The following is an 18,749-nucleotide window of genomic DNA, read 5'->3' as shown; positions in this document are numbered from 1 at the left end:
AATTTCGATGATGCGGGAAATCCGTATGTCGACCCTGCAGATCTCACTCGAGGTTTAGGGACAAAATATGTTGGGCCTGGAGTTCGGCAGATGATACAATTTCCGCAGGCAGTATGGGATAGAGTGGCGAGAGCCATTAATGGCACAGAACCACTAACTGTAACGGCGACACCTGAGGAGTTGCAGGCATATCAATATAAGCTTGCACGTATCAGGCGGGAGCTCGAGAAACAAAAAAATGAGTTGGATAGAAGACAGGAAGCGGCTTCCGCGTCAAGCAGGCGAAGGGCGGAGTTGAGTCGACAATCTGGTACTTCGGGAGATAGTCACAGAGCAACTCGAAATAGGGCAAGATCGCGGCTGCAAAATATACCTGAGGCAGATAGGGAGAATTTGGTTCAAAACCTCGACATGTCCTTTATGTCGATAGATACGAGGGGGAACATTATCCCTAAGACACCAGAAGCTGGGTACATGGCGACGCAGGCTTTCATCCTCGCATCCAAACCACCTCCCGGAGATCCAAGAGAGACATTGTACAATATGGCCATGGCACGAGTTGGTGCCATGGGAACGGCGTTTATAAATTTGCCTCCCAAAGGATCAGCAAGGCAAAATAGTCCACGACCTACTGCAGTAGCGCCAGTTCCCGAGAGAACAAGTGGGCCAAGAGATACAGCAGCACAAGCACGGGTAGACAGAGCACGACAAAATAGAAGGGAACATCGGCATTCCCCAGAGATAGATGACGAGGATATGTGCGGGCTACCATGTTTTACAAGGAGGGTCCGGAAAACTCGGGTTCCTTCAGGTTTTAAGTTACCCGATAATTTCAAAAAAATCGATGGCCTGCAAGATCCTGAGGATTGGCTAGTCGATTACCTTGAGACGGTGAAGCTGATAGGTGGAACCAGAGCGACAGCTATGCAGAGTATTCAAGTACACCTGAGCGGAGCCGCAAGATCTTGGATAAAGAAGCTTCCTCCGGGTTCCATCGACAGCTGGGATAGTTTTGAGGATGTATTCGTCAAAAATTTCCGATCCACCTGCAAAAAACCCGCATCACTGGAAGAGTTGAGATTGTGTCGACAAAAGCATGATGAATCAATGAGAAAGTACATCCAGAGGTGGAACATCATTAAAAACTCGGCAGAGAACATATCTGACGAGAGAGCAATAGATGCGTTCGTAGCAGGAATTCGACGAGGAGATTTTGTCGAAGACTTGGGGAGAACTAACCCAAGAACAGTGTCGGCATTGATGGAGATAGCAAACAGATGGGCAGACGGAGAAGATGCTGTTCACAATAAGCGACACAGGTCACCGGAGGAGGACCGTGGTCGAAACTTTCAAAATAGACGGCGATTCCCTCGGCAATTCTCGAGTTATGATGCTCCTGATCAAGTATCAGCTGGCTTTCGAGGAAGCACTGGAGGAAACAATAGAGATGAATATCAAAGGAGTAACGAGCAGCGAGGCGACAATAGAGATGACTCTCGGAACAACAGACAAAATAGTGGACCAAGGTTTCAAAGACCTTTTGTATCCCCTGAGGATATGATGAACGGGCCATGTCAGATGCATTTCTATGTCGACAATAATGGGAAGAGGCAATCAGGACATCTACAGAAGGACTGTCGAAATTTTCAAGCAATGTTGAGGTTTGCAGGGCAAGCCAATGCTCAGGCAACAAATAGAAACCCCCAGGGGCCCAGGAGTGAGATCCGCCTACCATCTCCTCCCGCAATTACGGACGAAAATAGACACCAGCTCAGAATAGCGGCAGCACCACACCCACCTCCGTATATCGACCCCAATTCCAACGGCGCGGTTTCGATGATTCAAAAAGCTAGGCCGTCTAACAGGGCTCAGAAAGTAATTTCGCGACAAGTGTTCATGGCAGAGAAGATGCCTCCTCCAACGACGGAGTACCTAAATTGGTCGAGACAGGACATTGGCTTCACTATAGCGGATCACCCGCAGCAAGTTCCTCGACTAGGGCAGTCAGCACTTATTTTACCAGCAGTGATTGCAGGATTCGATGTATCTCGAGTATTCATAGATGGAGGCAGCAGTCTAAACCTTATGTACGCAGATACACTAAGGAAGATGAACATCTCTCTAGCAAATCTGAAACCAACTGACACACGTTTCCATGGTATTACGCCAGAAAAGCCAAATTATCCGCTGGGGAAAATCAATCTCGATGTTCAATTTGGGACCCGAGAAAACTACAGGATAGAAAGGCTGGAATTTGAAGTCGTGGATTTCCCGTCGCAATATCACGCCTTGTTGGGACGACCAGCATATGCCAGGTTTATGGCGGTACCACACTACACGTACCTGTTGTGGAGGCTACCAGGGCCTAATGGACCAATTACAGTCAAAGGAAGCTTCGCGTTAGCCGACAAATGCGACAAGGATTTTCATCGACTGTCAGAAACCTTCGGGATGCAAGCAGAATACATGGCGTCAAAACTCACAACTGATTATGACGTGTTGCCAGACGTAGGAAGGCCTCTTAGCGAGCCAACCTTTAATATCACGAAAGACTCAAAGGAGGTGCAGATTCACCCGACAGATCCAAAGAAAACGACGTCCATTGCAACAAACATGGACCTCGCATAGGAAAGCGCGCTCGTCGAGTTCCTCCGTGAGCACTGGAAAATCTTTGCATGGTGTCCAGCTGACAAGTCAGGAGTACCCAGGGAACTTGCCGAGCACCATTTAAACGTGGATCCAATAGCGAGACCAATCAAACAACCTTTGCGGCGTTTTTCGGAACCAAACCGCAAAGCTATGCTATCAGAAATTAATCGACTCAGAGAAGCCGCTTTTATCAAGGAACTACATACAGAGGCCACGTGGGTAGCTAACCCAGTGCTGGTCCCGAAGAAAAACACGAAAGTCCTTCGCATGTGTGTCGACTTTACGTGTCTCAATAAGCATTGTCCAAAGGATCACTTTCCCCTCCCAAGGATCGATCAAATCATCGACTCCACGGCAGGATGTGAACGTCTTTCCTTCCTGGATGCATATTCTGGTTACAACCAGATCAGGCTAAAAGAAGAGGATGAGGTCAAGACAGCGTTCATTACACCCTATGGCGTGTTTTGCTACAAAACAATGCCCTTTGGTCTGAAAAACGCGGGAGCAACATATCAGCGGATAATGCAAAAATGCTTAGCAACACAGATTGGGAAAAACGTACAAGTATACATTGACGATATCGTTATAACATCAAGAAAGGGGTCAACATTGATCGAGGATTTAAAGGAAACCTTCGACAATCTTGATAAGTTTTGCCTCAAGCTAAACCTGACGAAGTGTTCTTTCGGCGTCCCTGCGGGAGAACTTCTCGGGTTCCTAGTCTTAGCAAGGGGGATTGAAGCCAATCCAGAAAAAATTCAAGCTATCGTAACAATGAGGAAGCCAACAAAGTTAAAAGAAGTACAACGATTAGTGGGCCGATCGCAGCTTTAAGCAGATTCATCGCCAGACTAGGAGAAAAAGCGTTACCGTTCTATGCTCTAATCAAGCAAGGCGAGAAATTCCAGTGGAACGAAGAGGCAGACAGAGCTTTTGAGGATCTCAAGCGCACAATTTCGACACCACCAATCTTGGTGGCACCCAAGGAGAAGGAACCCCTCTTGTTATACATTGCAGCCACACCTCAAGTGATCAGCACAGCACTTGTAGTTGAACGAGAAGAAGAAGGAAAACTCCACGGAGTACAGAGGCCAGTATACTTCATCAGTGAAGTGTTATCCCCCTCAAAACAGCGGTACCCACAGTACCAAAAGCTAGTATATGGAGTGTTTACAACCGCAAGGAAATTGCGGCACTATTTTTCGGCACACCCGATAATAGTAGTCAATGAGGCGCCTTTATCCAATATACTAAACAATCCAGAAGCTACGGGTCATGTCTCCCTTTGGGGAATAGAGCTTTCCCCTCGGGACATCACGTATGAAAAAAGAAAAGCAATAAAGTCGCAAATTCTACCAGACTTCATCGCAGAGTGGATGGAGTTACAAAATACGGGACCCCGGATTTATCGAGAACCTGGACTATGAATTTCGACGGGTCCAAGAGATTAGAGGGAGCTGGAGCAGGCGTGATACTAATATCACCTGAAGGCGACAAATTAAAGTATGTCCTGCGAATGACGTTTCCAAACGCATCTAATAATGAGGCAGAGTACGAAGCCCTCATACACGAGATGAAGATGGCAAAGGCTTGTGGTGCAACCCGATTAAAAATCTTCGGCGACTCACAATTGGTGGCTCAGCAAGTCATGAACCAATGTGATGCAGTCAACGATAGTATGATAGCATACAAGGAAGTCTACAATGAGCTGGAGAAGCTGTTTGATGGGTGCGAAGTGAAACATATCAGCAGATTAAGCAATGATGAAGCCGACGTTTTGGCAAACATTGGGTCGCAGTGTCTCGCGATCCCACCAGGCGTATTTTGGGAAGAGATAGCCGAGAGATCTACAAAGTCAAAGAAATCAAAGAAGAAGGAGAAGGACGAGAAACCCTCGGGGGCTATAAAAGCGATAGTAGAAGAAGAGGAGGAACAGGACCTAGTTTTGATGGTACAAATTCCATGGATGCAAGTATACATATCATACATCCTAAGGAAACAAACACCCGACGACCCAGTTGAAGCAAGGCGAGTTATTAGGCGGTCCAAGGCCTTCACTGTCGTCAAAGGGGAGTTATACAAGCGAAGTATTTCGGGAGTATTACAAAGGTGCGTCACACCCGAAGAAGGAAGAATAATCTTGAAGGATGTACACGAAGGAATATGCGGTCATCATGCAAGCAGTCGAACTATAGCAGCCAAGGTTTTCAGAGCAGGATTTTATTGGCTGACAGCAATAGAGGACGCGAAAGAAATAGTTCGTACTTGTGATGCGTGTCAGAGATTCGCCGCAAAACCTCATTCTCCGGCAGCAGAGTTGATGCCAATACCGCTGTCTTGGCCCTTTGCTCAGTGGGGTCTCGATATGGTGGGAAAACTACACAAGGCTTCGCCAGGAGGATACGAGTATATGCTCGTCGCTGTCGACAAATTCACAAAGTGGATAGAAGCGAAGCCGATAAATTCACCAGACGGAGCATCGGCAATCAAGTTCGTGAAAAGTATCGTTTTTCGGTTTGGAGTACCTCATAGCATCGTCACGGACAATGGTAGTAACTTCACATCCAAGGAATTCAAGGCATATTGTGCAGAGGTAGGTATCAAACTACACTTTGCATCAGTTGCGCACCCGCAAACCAATGGCCAAGTCGAAAAAACCAATGGAATTATTTGCAATGGTATCAAGAAGCGTTTGCTGGCGCCATTGCAAAAAGCTCGACATACCTGGCCTGAAGAGTTGCCCAGCGTGTTATGGAGTATTCGAACAACACCAAATACGGTGACACAGGAAACCCCGTTTTTTCTGGTCCATGGAGCTGAAGCAGTACTGCCGATAGAAATAGAACATGATTCTCCAAGGGTCACAGAATATGACGAAGAGGCCTCAAGAAAAGCATTGGAGGATGATGTCGATGCACTTGATGAAGCTCGAGATGAAGTGCTATCACGGGTCACCAAATATCAGCAGGACCTGAAGAACTACCACAGTCGACGTTTACGACCAAGATCCTTCCAGGTGGGCGACTTAGTTCTTCGGCTCACTCAAAAAAGTCATGAAAAGCTCGAGTCGCCATGGCTTGGCCCTTACATCATCACAGAGGTAATCGAAGGAGGAGCGTACAGGATAAAGGACAAGAAGACAGGGGCTGCAGAGCCAAACCCCTGGAACGTGGCGCAACTCAGGCGGTTCTACGCTTAGAGTCGAAATATAGTCCTCCTTTGTAAAAATACAATGTACTGAAACGCCCGCGAGCTTTCAGACGCACTCTTTTCCTTTTCAGGGCACCGAGTGGGGCTGGAAAGGTTTTTAATGAGGCGGGCTCGCAGTGCTGCAATATAGAAAAGATATTGGTGATAGACATTTTCTTTATCGACATGCTCGGGGGCTTGCACCCAGCAGCTACCACATATACACTACCGAGAAAATAGAATTTGCAAAAAAATAAACTTCGCTTTGGTGCAACACACCTCGCAAAACAATATAGATACACGGGAAGAATCAATAAAAGGCTCGGGGGCTCGTTCAAACAAAAATAGCTCGAGACATTTGACAACATATATATTTACAATATACAGGCATTTTTTGACAGAGACAACACAGAAATCCTTCAATCAGCATTCAATATAGCGTCTATGTTGATTCCCTCGTTATTTGTAGCGCCAGTACTATGTTCAGCATAACTACCCCTGACGAAGAATTCTGCATCAAGCCGAAGCAGTTTGTCCATCATCTTTTCTGCTACAGGGCGCACATTGTCATCAATTTTGTCAACGTTCCTCCTTCGTTTCGCCTGCTTGGCCAGACACTTGTCGACAATTTGAGTAAGATTCAACTTCGGGTAGCAGATCTGTATCATAATCATGGCAAATCTTGCTCCAGCTTCAAGTTGAGCCCGCACGAATTGATGAATACGAGGAGCATCTCGAAATTTCTCCATCAAGGCAGGAAGGGTGTCTGGGATTTTGTTGCGAGGAAACATGGTGCTGTAGACTAAAGATAAAGTTTTCATGCAGAAGTCGAGAAAATCGCGGACCTGACTCGCGCGATCTTGAAATCTGACTATTTGGCGAGTTCGTTCAGGAGTGACCCAAAAATTGGCACCATGCTCACGGGCAAGCCTGACAAGCACGTTGGTTCGGGCTTCAACACGTTGATCTTCGGCAGCAGTATCCAAGAAAGAACCTGTTCCACCGGAAACTTCAGCCAGAAGTAAAAAATAGTAAGGTTAAACTAACATGTCCAAGTTTTTCGGAGCATACCCGCCATATCCAAGCTAGCATCATTCATCAGTTCAAGCATATGATTTTCTCGGCGAGTAGCTTCGGCAGCCTCAGCAATTGCAGTTTCCTTCAACGCCATGGCTTCTTGAGCTTGTTGGATAGCTCGTTTTTCATTCTCAGATGATCTTCGAGACTGCTCCATGATCACGAGAATTTGTTTTTTCTTCGACTGAAGCTCTCGACGGAGTTCGTCCAAGTCCTCATTTTGTGCAACACTCGACGAACCTCCAATATATTCGACAGCGGAGGACCTTTTAGTGCAAGACGCCGCAGGCAGGGCAGCCGAGGAACGAGGCCCAGTGGTATAGTTGTCAAAAATCAACTGGAGAGAAAATAATTCGACATCAATACCTCGGCAACATAGCTTTTTCATTAATAAAAGACAGGTATTTACATGGCTATTACAAAGGAAAGTTCCTACTGAACTAATGGGGTAGTTGTCGCCAGAGCTACTATGGCGACAGCATTAAAAGAAGTACATCGAAAAAAGAAACACAAGATTGTCTACTTGACCTCCGGCTTCGACGAACTAGGAGCCGGAGTTGGCTTGAATCCGAGGAAAGAAAGGATCCTCTTTGAATTTGGCTAGGCAGCCTTAATCAAAGATTGCCATTTCTTCGTCTCCATATCCTTCACATCGTCAACTTTGGCCCAGTCGACATTTTGATGGCTGTTAGCAACCAAGGCTATGGTGCCTTCAACACCAATCTTCAAGCCTTCTTGTCGAAGACTGGGTCCAAGATCTTCCTTCGACATGAAGCACTGGGCGAGGGCAGTAAAAGACTCGGGTTCTTCTTTCTTCGCGAAGTGGAAGGGAAAAAGCCGAGACAGAATTGTCCTCGCGTCAGTAAGACCTTGGCGTGCTTCATCACCATGGATCTCAAGAAGGGAGAGCGCATCGAGGAGGCGGTCACCATCAGGATTCTCTAGATCATAATCTTGCTGCGTCCTCCCTAATAAGGCAAAAATATAGTTCGTCGGGAAAAAAAAAAGCACGCCAAGAAAAGCATGGGTATGCAAAAAACAAGTAATGGTTAGAGCACTTACTGACAAAGCGCCGGCTCTGTGCTTCTTGTCGAGAGATAATCCCTTCCTCGTGGGCAGTTTGCTGAGTGATGTTTTCACTCAAAGAATTTTCCGCGTTGTGAAGCCTCTTTCGAAGATCTTCAATAACAGCGGCATTTGATTCAGCCTTCTTGCGAGCATTTTCGCTTTGCTCCAATTGCAGAGCAAGAGCATCAGCACGTTTGTTAGCTTCCGCAAGATTGGCTGGCAAAACATTCGACAAGGAACAAGTGTCATAAAAATGAAGGAGGAGCAGGAGAATTTATTTCATAGGAGAAACAAGAGAAGTAGCAAAACAAGTGTCAAGTACCTTCAAGTTCTTTACAATGATCCCGGTACCCGACAAATTGGGTACCGAGACGAAGAAATTCCTTCATCAAAGGCTGCAAAAGAAAAGTATAGAAAGAAAAATCAATATAAGAATTGAAAAGTTCGACAGTAACAAGCGAAAGAAACAAAAAAATAGAGGGGAGTCAACAGTATTGAAATCTTCGAAACACAAAAAGAGGGGAATCGACAGAAGTGAACTTACATCATCCAGTGAAGGAGTTGTGGAGCTGCCAGTTAATTGGGAGGGTTCCTTGGCTGACTCAACCCTAGCTCTCTTCGGTGAAGAGGCACGGGGGCTCTCAATTGGAGCAGTGAGCTCAACGTCCTGCTGAGGAGGCGAAGTTTCCTCTTCATCAGGTTGAGCTTCGGAGACGACTAAAGTTTGTGACATACTCGTTCGAGCAGTTGCATCAATGGGTGGATTTTCATCCTCGTCGCCACTACAATAAAAGGCGACAAAGTAAGAAGCAATATAGACAAAATATCGAGAGCAAACAACAAAGAGCAACAGAGAACTTACGAGCTCACAAGGGCATCTTCGTAAGGGTTGAAAGTTGTCCTTTCTTCAGTAGGAACAACTTCTTCGGCAGGAGGTGCGCCGGTCTTGGAGGTGCCAGAATCGTCAACTTCGTCCCTTTTTCTCTTGTTCCTTGGAGAAACAGCGGAGGGAAGGGAGTGTGTTGACGCGGTAGCCTCAGAATCTTCTCTTTCAGAAGAAGCCGCGGATTTCTGAGAACCCGCGACTTCACTCTCAGGGCGAGAAGTAACCTGGTTGTCGTCAGTGACAACAGCCTGTTCTTCGACTTCTCCATCTTCAGGAAGAGGAGGAAGAGAAGCTAGAATTGGATGATTCTACAAAGGCAAGAAAAGTCGACAAGAAAGTTATGCAGGGGAAGTCAGCAGAAGTAACAGTAGACAAATAGCAAAAAAATCGGGAAGACAAAAAATCGAGAGGATAAAAAACTAGTTGGAGAAAATACCTTGGGGAGTGGGTTGGAAGCACTATATGGCTCCACACGGCAAGCAGATGGAATAGGATCTTTCTTGCTGAGCGATGAGATTCTTCGGATAAGTTTCTCCAAGTCCTTTACAGAAAGGTCCTTGGAGATCCTATTAGCATCTTTTTCGCCAGCATACATCCAAAGGGGATTTTTGCGAGCCTGCAGAGGCTGCACCCTAATCCTAAGGAAGTAAGCTGTGATTTGGATACCCGACAGTTCCCTGCCACGAGTATTCTGAAGCTCATGAATGCGAGACATTAGCGCCTCTGTCGATGCTTTCTCTTCTTCGGTAGCTTCAGCGTCCCAGGAACGGCGGCGAAGAATCTTGGCGTTTCCATTAAAAGGAGCTATGTTATACTCCACTAAGTTGGCGCTTTCTTCGCGCACGTAGAGCCACTTTCTGCGCCACCCTTGGATGGAGTCGGGGAATTTGACGTCAAAATACTCGACGTCAGGGCGAACGCAAATAACGACACCACCTATGTTGTCGGTGAAGTTGTGGGAGCCATTGCGGCGGAGGTAGAAGATGCGCTTCCACAGAGCCCAGTTAGGAGGGACTCCGAGGAAGCATTCGCAAAGAGTAATAAAAATGGCGATATGGAGGATGGAATTGGGAGTGAGCTGATGTAGCTGCACCCCATAAACAAAGAGAAGGCCGCGGAGGAAATCGTGAATGGGGGTGGACAGGCCGCGAATGAGATGATCAACGAAACTGACCCGATATGAGATTGGAGGTGAAGGATAGCTTTCGTCGCTGGGGAAGCGCAGCGCGTCCTTCGTCTTCGTGAGCCCGAGCTTTTTCATCAGGTTCAGGTCTTGGTTGGAGATTTTGGATCTCTCCCACTCCAGATCTTCCGCCGCCATCTTGGATTCGGGAGTGGTGTGGCGAGTGAGCCGCGCGCGTGGTGGCATCAAGCAATGGCGGGAGCGCAGCGTGCGAGTGTGGTTGAGCTCTGGGTGCAATGGGGATTTTTTGCAGAGGAGAAGCAGAGGTGCGGCGCAAGCGAAAGAGAAAACGGAGGAAGAAGAAGACCTTATATAAGGAATCGGCGAAGCGGCGCACCGTTGGATGGAATAATTTTGGCGATGGATGTTGTGCACGTGGCTAAGGGGTAAAAGAGTATTTTGACTGTGAAGGAACGGAACAGGCGCTACAGTACGTGCGCCAGGAAAAGCGGAGGACATGGGTTCCCCACTTGCACAACGTGTAAATGTGGTGTGAATTTTGGGCCCGCAAGACATAAAAAGAGCAGTACTCGCGTTTTTCCGATACACTGGTCGTGGTTATCATCAGTAGTGACGACATTGACTAAAGGAAAATTTCGGCAGCGAGGAGTAAGGGAATTGGCGGCAGAGAAAAATTATCGAGAGTTTTGAGAGCCTTTGATCAAATACAAGTTTTTGCCCAAATGCTCGGGGGCTACTTCGGATAAATAAAAAAAAAAGTTCGAGTATGACAAAATTGAAATGGCGAGAGCCTATGATCAAACGCAAGCATTTGTTCATAGCCTCGGGGGCTACTCCCATCGGGAGCGCTGGTCGCGCACCCGATAGACATAAAAAGCTCGAGAGAAATTGACAATATAGTGGCATAAGATGTTGAGCCTACAACCAAGCACAAGTCCTTGGCTGTAGCCTCGGGGGCTACTCCCATCGGGAACGCTGTTCGCGTGCCCGATGAAATTATAAAAAAATATAGGGAGAAAGAAGAAATGAGCATATTTCGGGTTATACAAATAACTTGAAACATACTCCCATCGGGAAGGCAATATAAGTCATCCGTTGACTCAATAAAATGTGCTATTCCAGCAGCCGAAAAAGCACTCGACAATATATTCTCAGAGCGCCAAAGTTGCGAATAATCTCTGAATGCCGCAAAACTTTGCGAAGGTAAGACCCCAGATCCGTTCTGAGCGGCGTGGCACCGTCTCTGACGTCGGTTTGCTACTTTTTTCCGTATCAACAGATACGAAGAAAAATCCTAACGGACGCGTTAGGTACCCGATAAAACATGACTGGGACTCGACAGAATGGTAAGACCTTAAGCGGCACCTGTCGAAGTTTACACCAGTATCCCGAGATCATGTCCAGGGACGTGATCTTGAAGTAGGTTTTTGCGGATTGCCACTAGAGCAGTTAACTAGTACCTGATCCGTCAGATGAACTAGCCCCAACTACCATAATCCTTGTACGATATATAATTGCGTATCCAAAAGATATGTGATAAATTTGTTAGTTATTGAATGATTAAAGTTGGAGATTTTCCCTGATTCTTCGATTCAAGCAAAATCTCGGGGGCTACTGACATAGGCATCCCCAATGGGCCTGCCAAAGATGGTACCCGGGGTTTACTGAAGGCCCACGACTCGATGAATATGAAGATTCGGAAGCCCAAGTTAGTATTAAGGAAAGCTAGAGTTGTAATACGAAAAACATACTTGTAATCTTACGGGATGAGTTAGAAACCTTCCCGGACTCTGTAGCCTGTGTATTGTGAATCCCTCGACTCCACCTCCTATATAAGGGGGGGTCGAGGGACAAAGAAAGGATCGATTCATTGTCTCACGCAACCCTAGTTTTTACATCGTCGAGTACTTTTCGGCTGAAACTTTCGAGATCTACTTGCCCTCTACTTCCGCTAAACCCTAGTCTACAATCTGTAGGCATTGATAAGTTAATCCCTTGTCAGCCGGACTCTACAGAGCGTCATGGACTACATCACGGCCGGCGATATCCCCCGCCTGCGCTACCCTCAGTACCAATCGAGGTTCGAGCCACGAGCACCGCCCGACGACAGCGATGACGATAGCGACGACGACGGCGGCAACTTAGAAGGCGATGACTACCAGTACAATGGCGGCAACTACGAAGACAATGAGTATGCATATTATAGGCCTAGGCAGGAGTATGACTAAATCACTCCAACATTCCAAGATGTACTCCTAGGCCTAGGCATGTCCTTCACATCATTGGCTGTAGTTCAAATTTCATGTATCATCAGTGGTATCTCGAATCAATCGAATCATTCGAAAATGGACACTAAACACATCACAGATAATATAATTCACATGATCCATACAAAGTTTGGAACAAATTTTTCTCAACAAAGTTTGGTACAATAAATTATTACACATCATTTCTTCCCTTGTGTCCCTTACTTACGATTGTGCCGTAACCATGGCGCATCCTCATCATTTAACCTAATGCTTGGGTCAGTGTTCACTTTGAAGGGCAGAATTTCACCAAACATATTATAATCTTCTGACATGTCTGTCTTGTCCTCCACTCCCACGATGTTTCTTTTCCCTGAAAGAACTATGTGGCGCTTTGGATCATCGCATGATGTACTCGTTTTCTTATCTTTCCTTTTCCTCGGTTTGCTACTCATGTCCTTCACATAGAAAACCTAAGCGACATCTTTGGCTAGGACGAATGGTTCGTCAAGGTAACCAAGATTGTTGAAATCCATCATTGTCATTCCGTATTGCTCGTCCACCTTTACCCCACCTCCTGTTAGCTTGAACCATTTGCACCAGAACAAAGGGACCTTGAAGGAGGGTCCATAGTCAAGTTCCCATATCTTCTCTATGTAACCATAATATGTGACCTTTTGCCCATTCTCGGTTGCTGCATCAAAGCGAACACCACTGTTTTGGTTGGTACTCTTTTTATCTTGGGCGATCGTGTAAAATGTATTCCCATTTATCTCGTACCCTTGGAAAGTCGATATAGTCAAAGATGGTGACCTGGCCAACATGTACAGCTGATCTCCAACATCATTGTCATTCATTAAATGGTTTCGCAACCAACCACCAAAAGTCTCCATGTGGGCCTTTGTAATCCAGGATTCAGGCTTCCCCGGGTTGTTCGAGCGTAAAATATTCTTGTGTTCCTCGAAGTACAGAGCCACCAAGCTAGAATTTTGTAGAACTGTGTGGTGTGCTTCAGTCATAGAATGGTCGTCCATACATATCATTGATTTCCTTCTGATCGTGCCTCTTCCACTTAGTCTCCCCTCGTGTCGCGATTGAGGAAGACCAATCGGCTTAAGGTCAGGAATATAGTCAACACAAAACTCAATTACCTCCTCATTTCCATAGCCCTTGGCGATGCTTCCTTCTGGCTGTTGGAGATATGCCCAAGAGGCAATAATAAAGTGGTTATTATATATCTTTATGATAAATGTTTGCATACCATGCTATAATTGTATTAACCGAAACATTGATACATGTGTGTTATGTGAACAACAAGGAGTCCCAAGTAAGCCTCTTGTATAACTAGCTTGTTGATTAATAGATGATCATAGTTTCATGATCATGAACATTGGATGTTATTAATAACAAGGTTATGTCATTAGATGAATGATATAATGGACACACCCAATTAAGCGTAGCATAAGATCACATCATTAAGTTCAAATTGCTATAAGCTTTTGATACATAGTTACCTAGTCCTTCGACCGTGAGATCATGTAAATCACTTATACCGGAAGGGTACTTTGATTACATCAAACACCACTGCGTAAATGGGTGGTTATAAAGGTGGGATTAAGTATTCGGAAAGTATGAGTTGAGGCATATGGATCAAGAGTGGGATATAGTCCATCCCGATGACGGATAGATATACTCTGGGCCCTCTCGGTGGAATGTCGTCTGATTAGCTTGCAAGCATGTGACTTGGTCACAAGAGATGACATGCCACGGTACGAGTAAAGAGTACTTGTCGGAGACGAGGTTGAACAAGGTATGGAGATACCGATGATCAAACCTCGGACAAGTAAAATATCGCTTGACAAAGGGAATCGGTATCGTATGTAAATGGTTCAGTCGATCACTAAGTTATCGTTGAATATGTGGGAGCCATTATGGATCTCCAGATCCCGCTATTGGTTATTGGTCGGAGAAGAGTCTCGACTATGTCTGCATAGTTCACGAACCGTAGGGTGACACACTTAAGGTTTGATGTCGTTTAAGTAGATATGGAATATGGAATGGAGTTCGAATGTTTGTTCGGAGTCTCGGATGGGATCCAGGACATCACGAGGAGGTCCGGAATGGTTTGGAGAATAAGATTCATATATAGGAAGTCATTTTCTAGGTTTGAAAATGATCCGGTATTTTTTCTGGAAGGTTCTAGTAGGTTCTAGAAGAGTCCGAAAGAAATCACCATGGAAGGTGGAGTCCCGGAGGGACTCCACCCACCATGGCCGGCCAGCCTAAGGGAGGAGGAGTCCCAGGTGGACTCCTCCCATGGTGGCCGGCCAGCCCCACCAAAGGAAGGGGGGAGTCCCACTCCCCCTAGGTTTGGCAATATGGAAGGTTTTGTGTTGGGGTCTTATTCGGAGACTTTTGACCTAACCCTTGGGGATCCACCTATATAATGAGGGAGAGAGGGAGGGGGGCAGCACATCATTGGCCGCACCACCCCTACCCCCCTTGAGGCCGGCGCCCCAAGCTCCCCCTCTCCCAAACCCTAGCCGCCCCCTCTTCCACCGGCAACTCCAGCAACGCTTAGGCGAAGCCCTGCCGGAGATCTCCACCACCACCACCACCACGCCGTCGTGCTATCGGGATTCCGAGGAGGATCTACTACTTCCGCTGCCCACGGGAATGGGGAGGAGGACGTCGTCATCAACACCGAACGTGTGACCGAGTACGGAGGTGATGCCCGTTCGTGGCACCGAAGATCTTCTACGCGCTTTTGCAAGCGGCAAGTGATCATCTACATCCACCACGAGATCTGATATCGTTAACACTTTGTGATCTTCAAGGGTATGTTGATCTTCACCTCGTTGATACCATCTTCTTGATTGGATCTTGGCTTGTTCTTCGTTCTTGCGATAGGAAATTTTTTGTTTTCTATGCTACGAATCCCAACAGTGGTATCAGAGCCGTATCTATGCATAGATTGGTTGCACGAGTAGAACACAATGGTTTTGTGGGCGTTGATGCTTTTGTTGTCTTTAGTTCGTGTACTTTGCATCTTGCGGGATGGTGGGATGAAGCGGCTCGGGCTAACTTTACATGACCGCGTTCATGAGATTTGCTCCACGCTTGACATGCAACTTGGATTGCATAAGTGTCTTTGCGGGTGTCTGTCTCTCCCACCATAGTGAAGATTCAATCTACTCTTTCTATTGACAACATTAGTATCACCGTTGTGGTTCATGTTCGTAGGTAGATTGGATCTTACTCGAAAACCCTAAACCACGTAAAATATGCAAACCAAATTAGAGGCGTCTAACTTGTTTTTGCAGGGTTTGGTGATGTGATATGGCCATGATATGATGATGTATATGTATGAGATGATCATTATTGTATTGTGGCAACTGGCAGGAGCCTTATGGTTGTCTTTAAATTTCATGTTGAAGTATTATTTCAAAGTAGTTGTAATAGTTACTACATGGGAGCACAACCATGAAGACGGCGCCATTGACCTTGACGCTACGTCGACGATGATGGAGATCATGCCCGTTGATGATGGAGATCATGTCCATGCTTTGGAGATGAAGATCAAAGGCGCAAAGACAAAAGGGCCATATCATATCACATATGAATTGCATGTGATGTTAATCCTTTTATGCATCTTATATTGCTTAGATCGCGACGGTAGCATTATAAGATGATCCCTCTCACTAAATATCAAGATAATAAAGTGTTCATCCTTAGTATGCACCGTTGCTAAGACTTGTCGTTTCGAAGCATCACGTGATGATCGGGTGTGATAGATTCTACATGTGCATACAACGGGTGCAAGCCAGTTTTGCACACGCGGAAACTAAGGTTGCCTTGACGAGCCTAGCATGTACAGACATGGTCTCGGAACACGGGATACCGAAAGGTAGAGCATGAGCCATATGAATGATATGATGAACACTTTGAGTGTTCGCCTTTGAAGCTACATCTTTTCTCGTGATGATCGGAATTGGTGTAGTCGATTTGGTTCGTGTGATCACTAAGACAATGCGAGGGATGTTGTTTTGAGTGGGAGTTCACCTAGTTAATTTAAGAATTAAAATTTGAACTCAATTTATCATAAACTTAATCTAAACTCTTTGCAAATATGTTGTAGATCATGGCGTCCCCCTCCATCAATTTTAACCAGTTCCTAGAGAAAGAAAAGCTTAAAAGCAATGGTAGCAACTTCACCGACTGGTTCCGTCATGTGAGGATTTTCCTCACTGGTGGAAATCTGCAATTTGTGCTCGAAGCACCGCTAGGTCCCCCACCACCACCTGCAGTATCCGAGGAAGAAAAGAATGTTTTCGAGACTCGGGTAACTCGGTACTTTCAAGTTCAGTGTGCCATCTTGTGCAGCCTAGAGGCGGAGCTCCAAAAGCGTTTTGAGCACCACGATCCTTATGAGCTGGTCCATGAGCTAAAAGCTATCTTTGAAACTCATGCGGCCGTGGAAAGCTATGAGGGCTCGAAACACTTCTTTGGCTGTATGATGGAAGAGGGTAGCTCCGTTAGTGAGCACGTGCTCGCTATGTCCGGGCATGCGAAGAAGCTCAGTGACTTGGGGATAGTGATTCCTAACAAGCTGGGTATTCATCGTGTACTCCAATCACTGCCACCTTGTTACAAGAACTTTGTGATGAACTACAACATGCAGAACATGAACAAGGAGTTACCTGAACTCTTCTCCATGCTGAAATCTGCTGAGGTGGAAATACAGAAAGAGCACCAAGTGTTGATGGTCAACAAGACCACCAGTTTCAAGAAGCAGGGCAAGCCTAAGAAGGGCAACTTCAAGAAGGGTAGCAAGAAAGTTGCTGCGCCTCCTGAGAAGCCTAAGGCTGGCCCTAAACCTGATACTGAGTGCTATTACTGCAAGGAGAAGGGGCACTGGAAGCGGAATTGCCCCAAGTACATGGCTGATCTGAAGAGCGGCCTTGTCAAGAAAAAGAAAGGTATGTTTGATATACATGTTATAGATGTCTATCTTACTGGTTCTCGTAGTAGTGCCTGGGTATTTGATACTGGTTCGGTTGCTCATATGTGTAACTCGAAACAGGAACTACGGAATAAACGAAGCCTAACGAGGGACGAGGTGACGATGCGCGTTGGAAATGGATCCAATGTAGATGTGATCGCCATCGGCACGCTCCCTCTACATCTACCTTCGGGATTAGTTTTAAACCTAAATAATTGTTATTTGGTGCCTGCGTTGAGCATGAACATTATATCTGAATCTTGTTTAATGCAAGACGGTTATTCATTTAAGTCAGAGAATAATGGTTGTTCTATTTATATGAATAATATCTTTTATGGTCATGCGCCTGAGATGAATGGTTTATTCTTGTTAAATCTCGATAGTAGTGATACACATGTTCATAACATTGATGCTAAGCGAATTAAATTAAATGATAATTCTACTTATATATGGCACTGTCGTCTTGGTCATATTGGAGTGAAGCGCATGAAGAAACTCCATTCTGATGGACTTCTTGAGTCACTTGATAGATGCGAAGCATGTCTAATGGGAAAAATGACTAGGACTCCATTCTCTGGTACAATGGAGCGAGCTACAGACTTGTTGGAAATCATACATACCGATGTGTGCGGACCAATGAGTGTAGCATCGCGCGGTGGTTATCGTTATGTTCTAACCTTCACGGATGATCTGAGTAGATATGGGTATATCTATTTCATTAAACATAAGTCCGAAACTTTCGAGAAGTTTAAGGAATTCCAAAGTGAAGTAGAAAATCAACGTAACAAGAAGATTAAGTTTCTGCGTTCTAATCGCGGAGGCGAATATCTGAGTTATGAGTTTGGCATGCATTTAAAGAAATGTGGAATACTTTCACAGTTGACACCGCCGGGAACACCACAGCGCAATGGTGTGTCCGAACGTCGTAATCGAACTCTCTTGGATATGGTTCGATCTATGATGTCTCTTACTGATTTGCCGTTATCGTTTTGGGGTTATGCTTTAGAGACAGCCGCATTCACTTTAAATAGGGCACCATCTAAATCCGTTGAAACGACACCGTATGAATTATGGTTTGGCAAGAAACCTAAGCTGTCGTTCCTTAAAGTTTGGGGTTGCGAAGCTTATGTAAAGAAGTTACAACCTGACAAGCTAGAACCCAAAGCGGAGAAATGCGTCTTCATAGGATACCCTAAAGAAACTATTGGGTATACTTTCTATCATAGATCCGAAGGCAAAATCTTTGTTGCTAAGAACGGATTCTTTCTTGAGAAGGAGTTTCTCACTAAAGAAGTGACTGGAAGAAAAGTAGAACTCGAAGAGGTTACTGAACCTTCTCTCGTAGATCAGAGTAGCGCAGTACCGGAAGATGTTCCTGTGCAGCCTGCACCGATAGGAGAGGAAGCAAATGATAATGATCATGAAACTTCGAACGAGAAAGCTACTGAACCTCGCAGATCGACGAGGGAGCGTACCACTCCTGATTGG

Source organism: Lolium perenne, chromosome 3 (genome assembly GCF_019359855.2).
Source record: "Lolium perenne isolate Kyuss_39 chromosome 3, Kyuss_2.0, whole genome shotgun sequence".
NCBI classification, from domain to species: domain Eukaryota; kingdom Viridiplantae; phylum Streptophyta; class Magnoliopsida; order Poales; family Poaceae; genus Lolium; species Lolium perenne.
The sequence above is the reverse complement of the archived record's forward strand: the minus strand, read 5'-3'. Positions refer to the sequence as shown.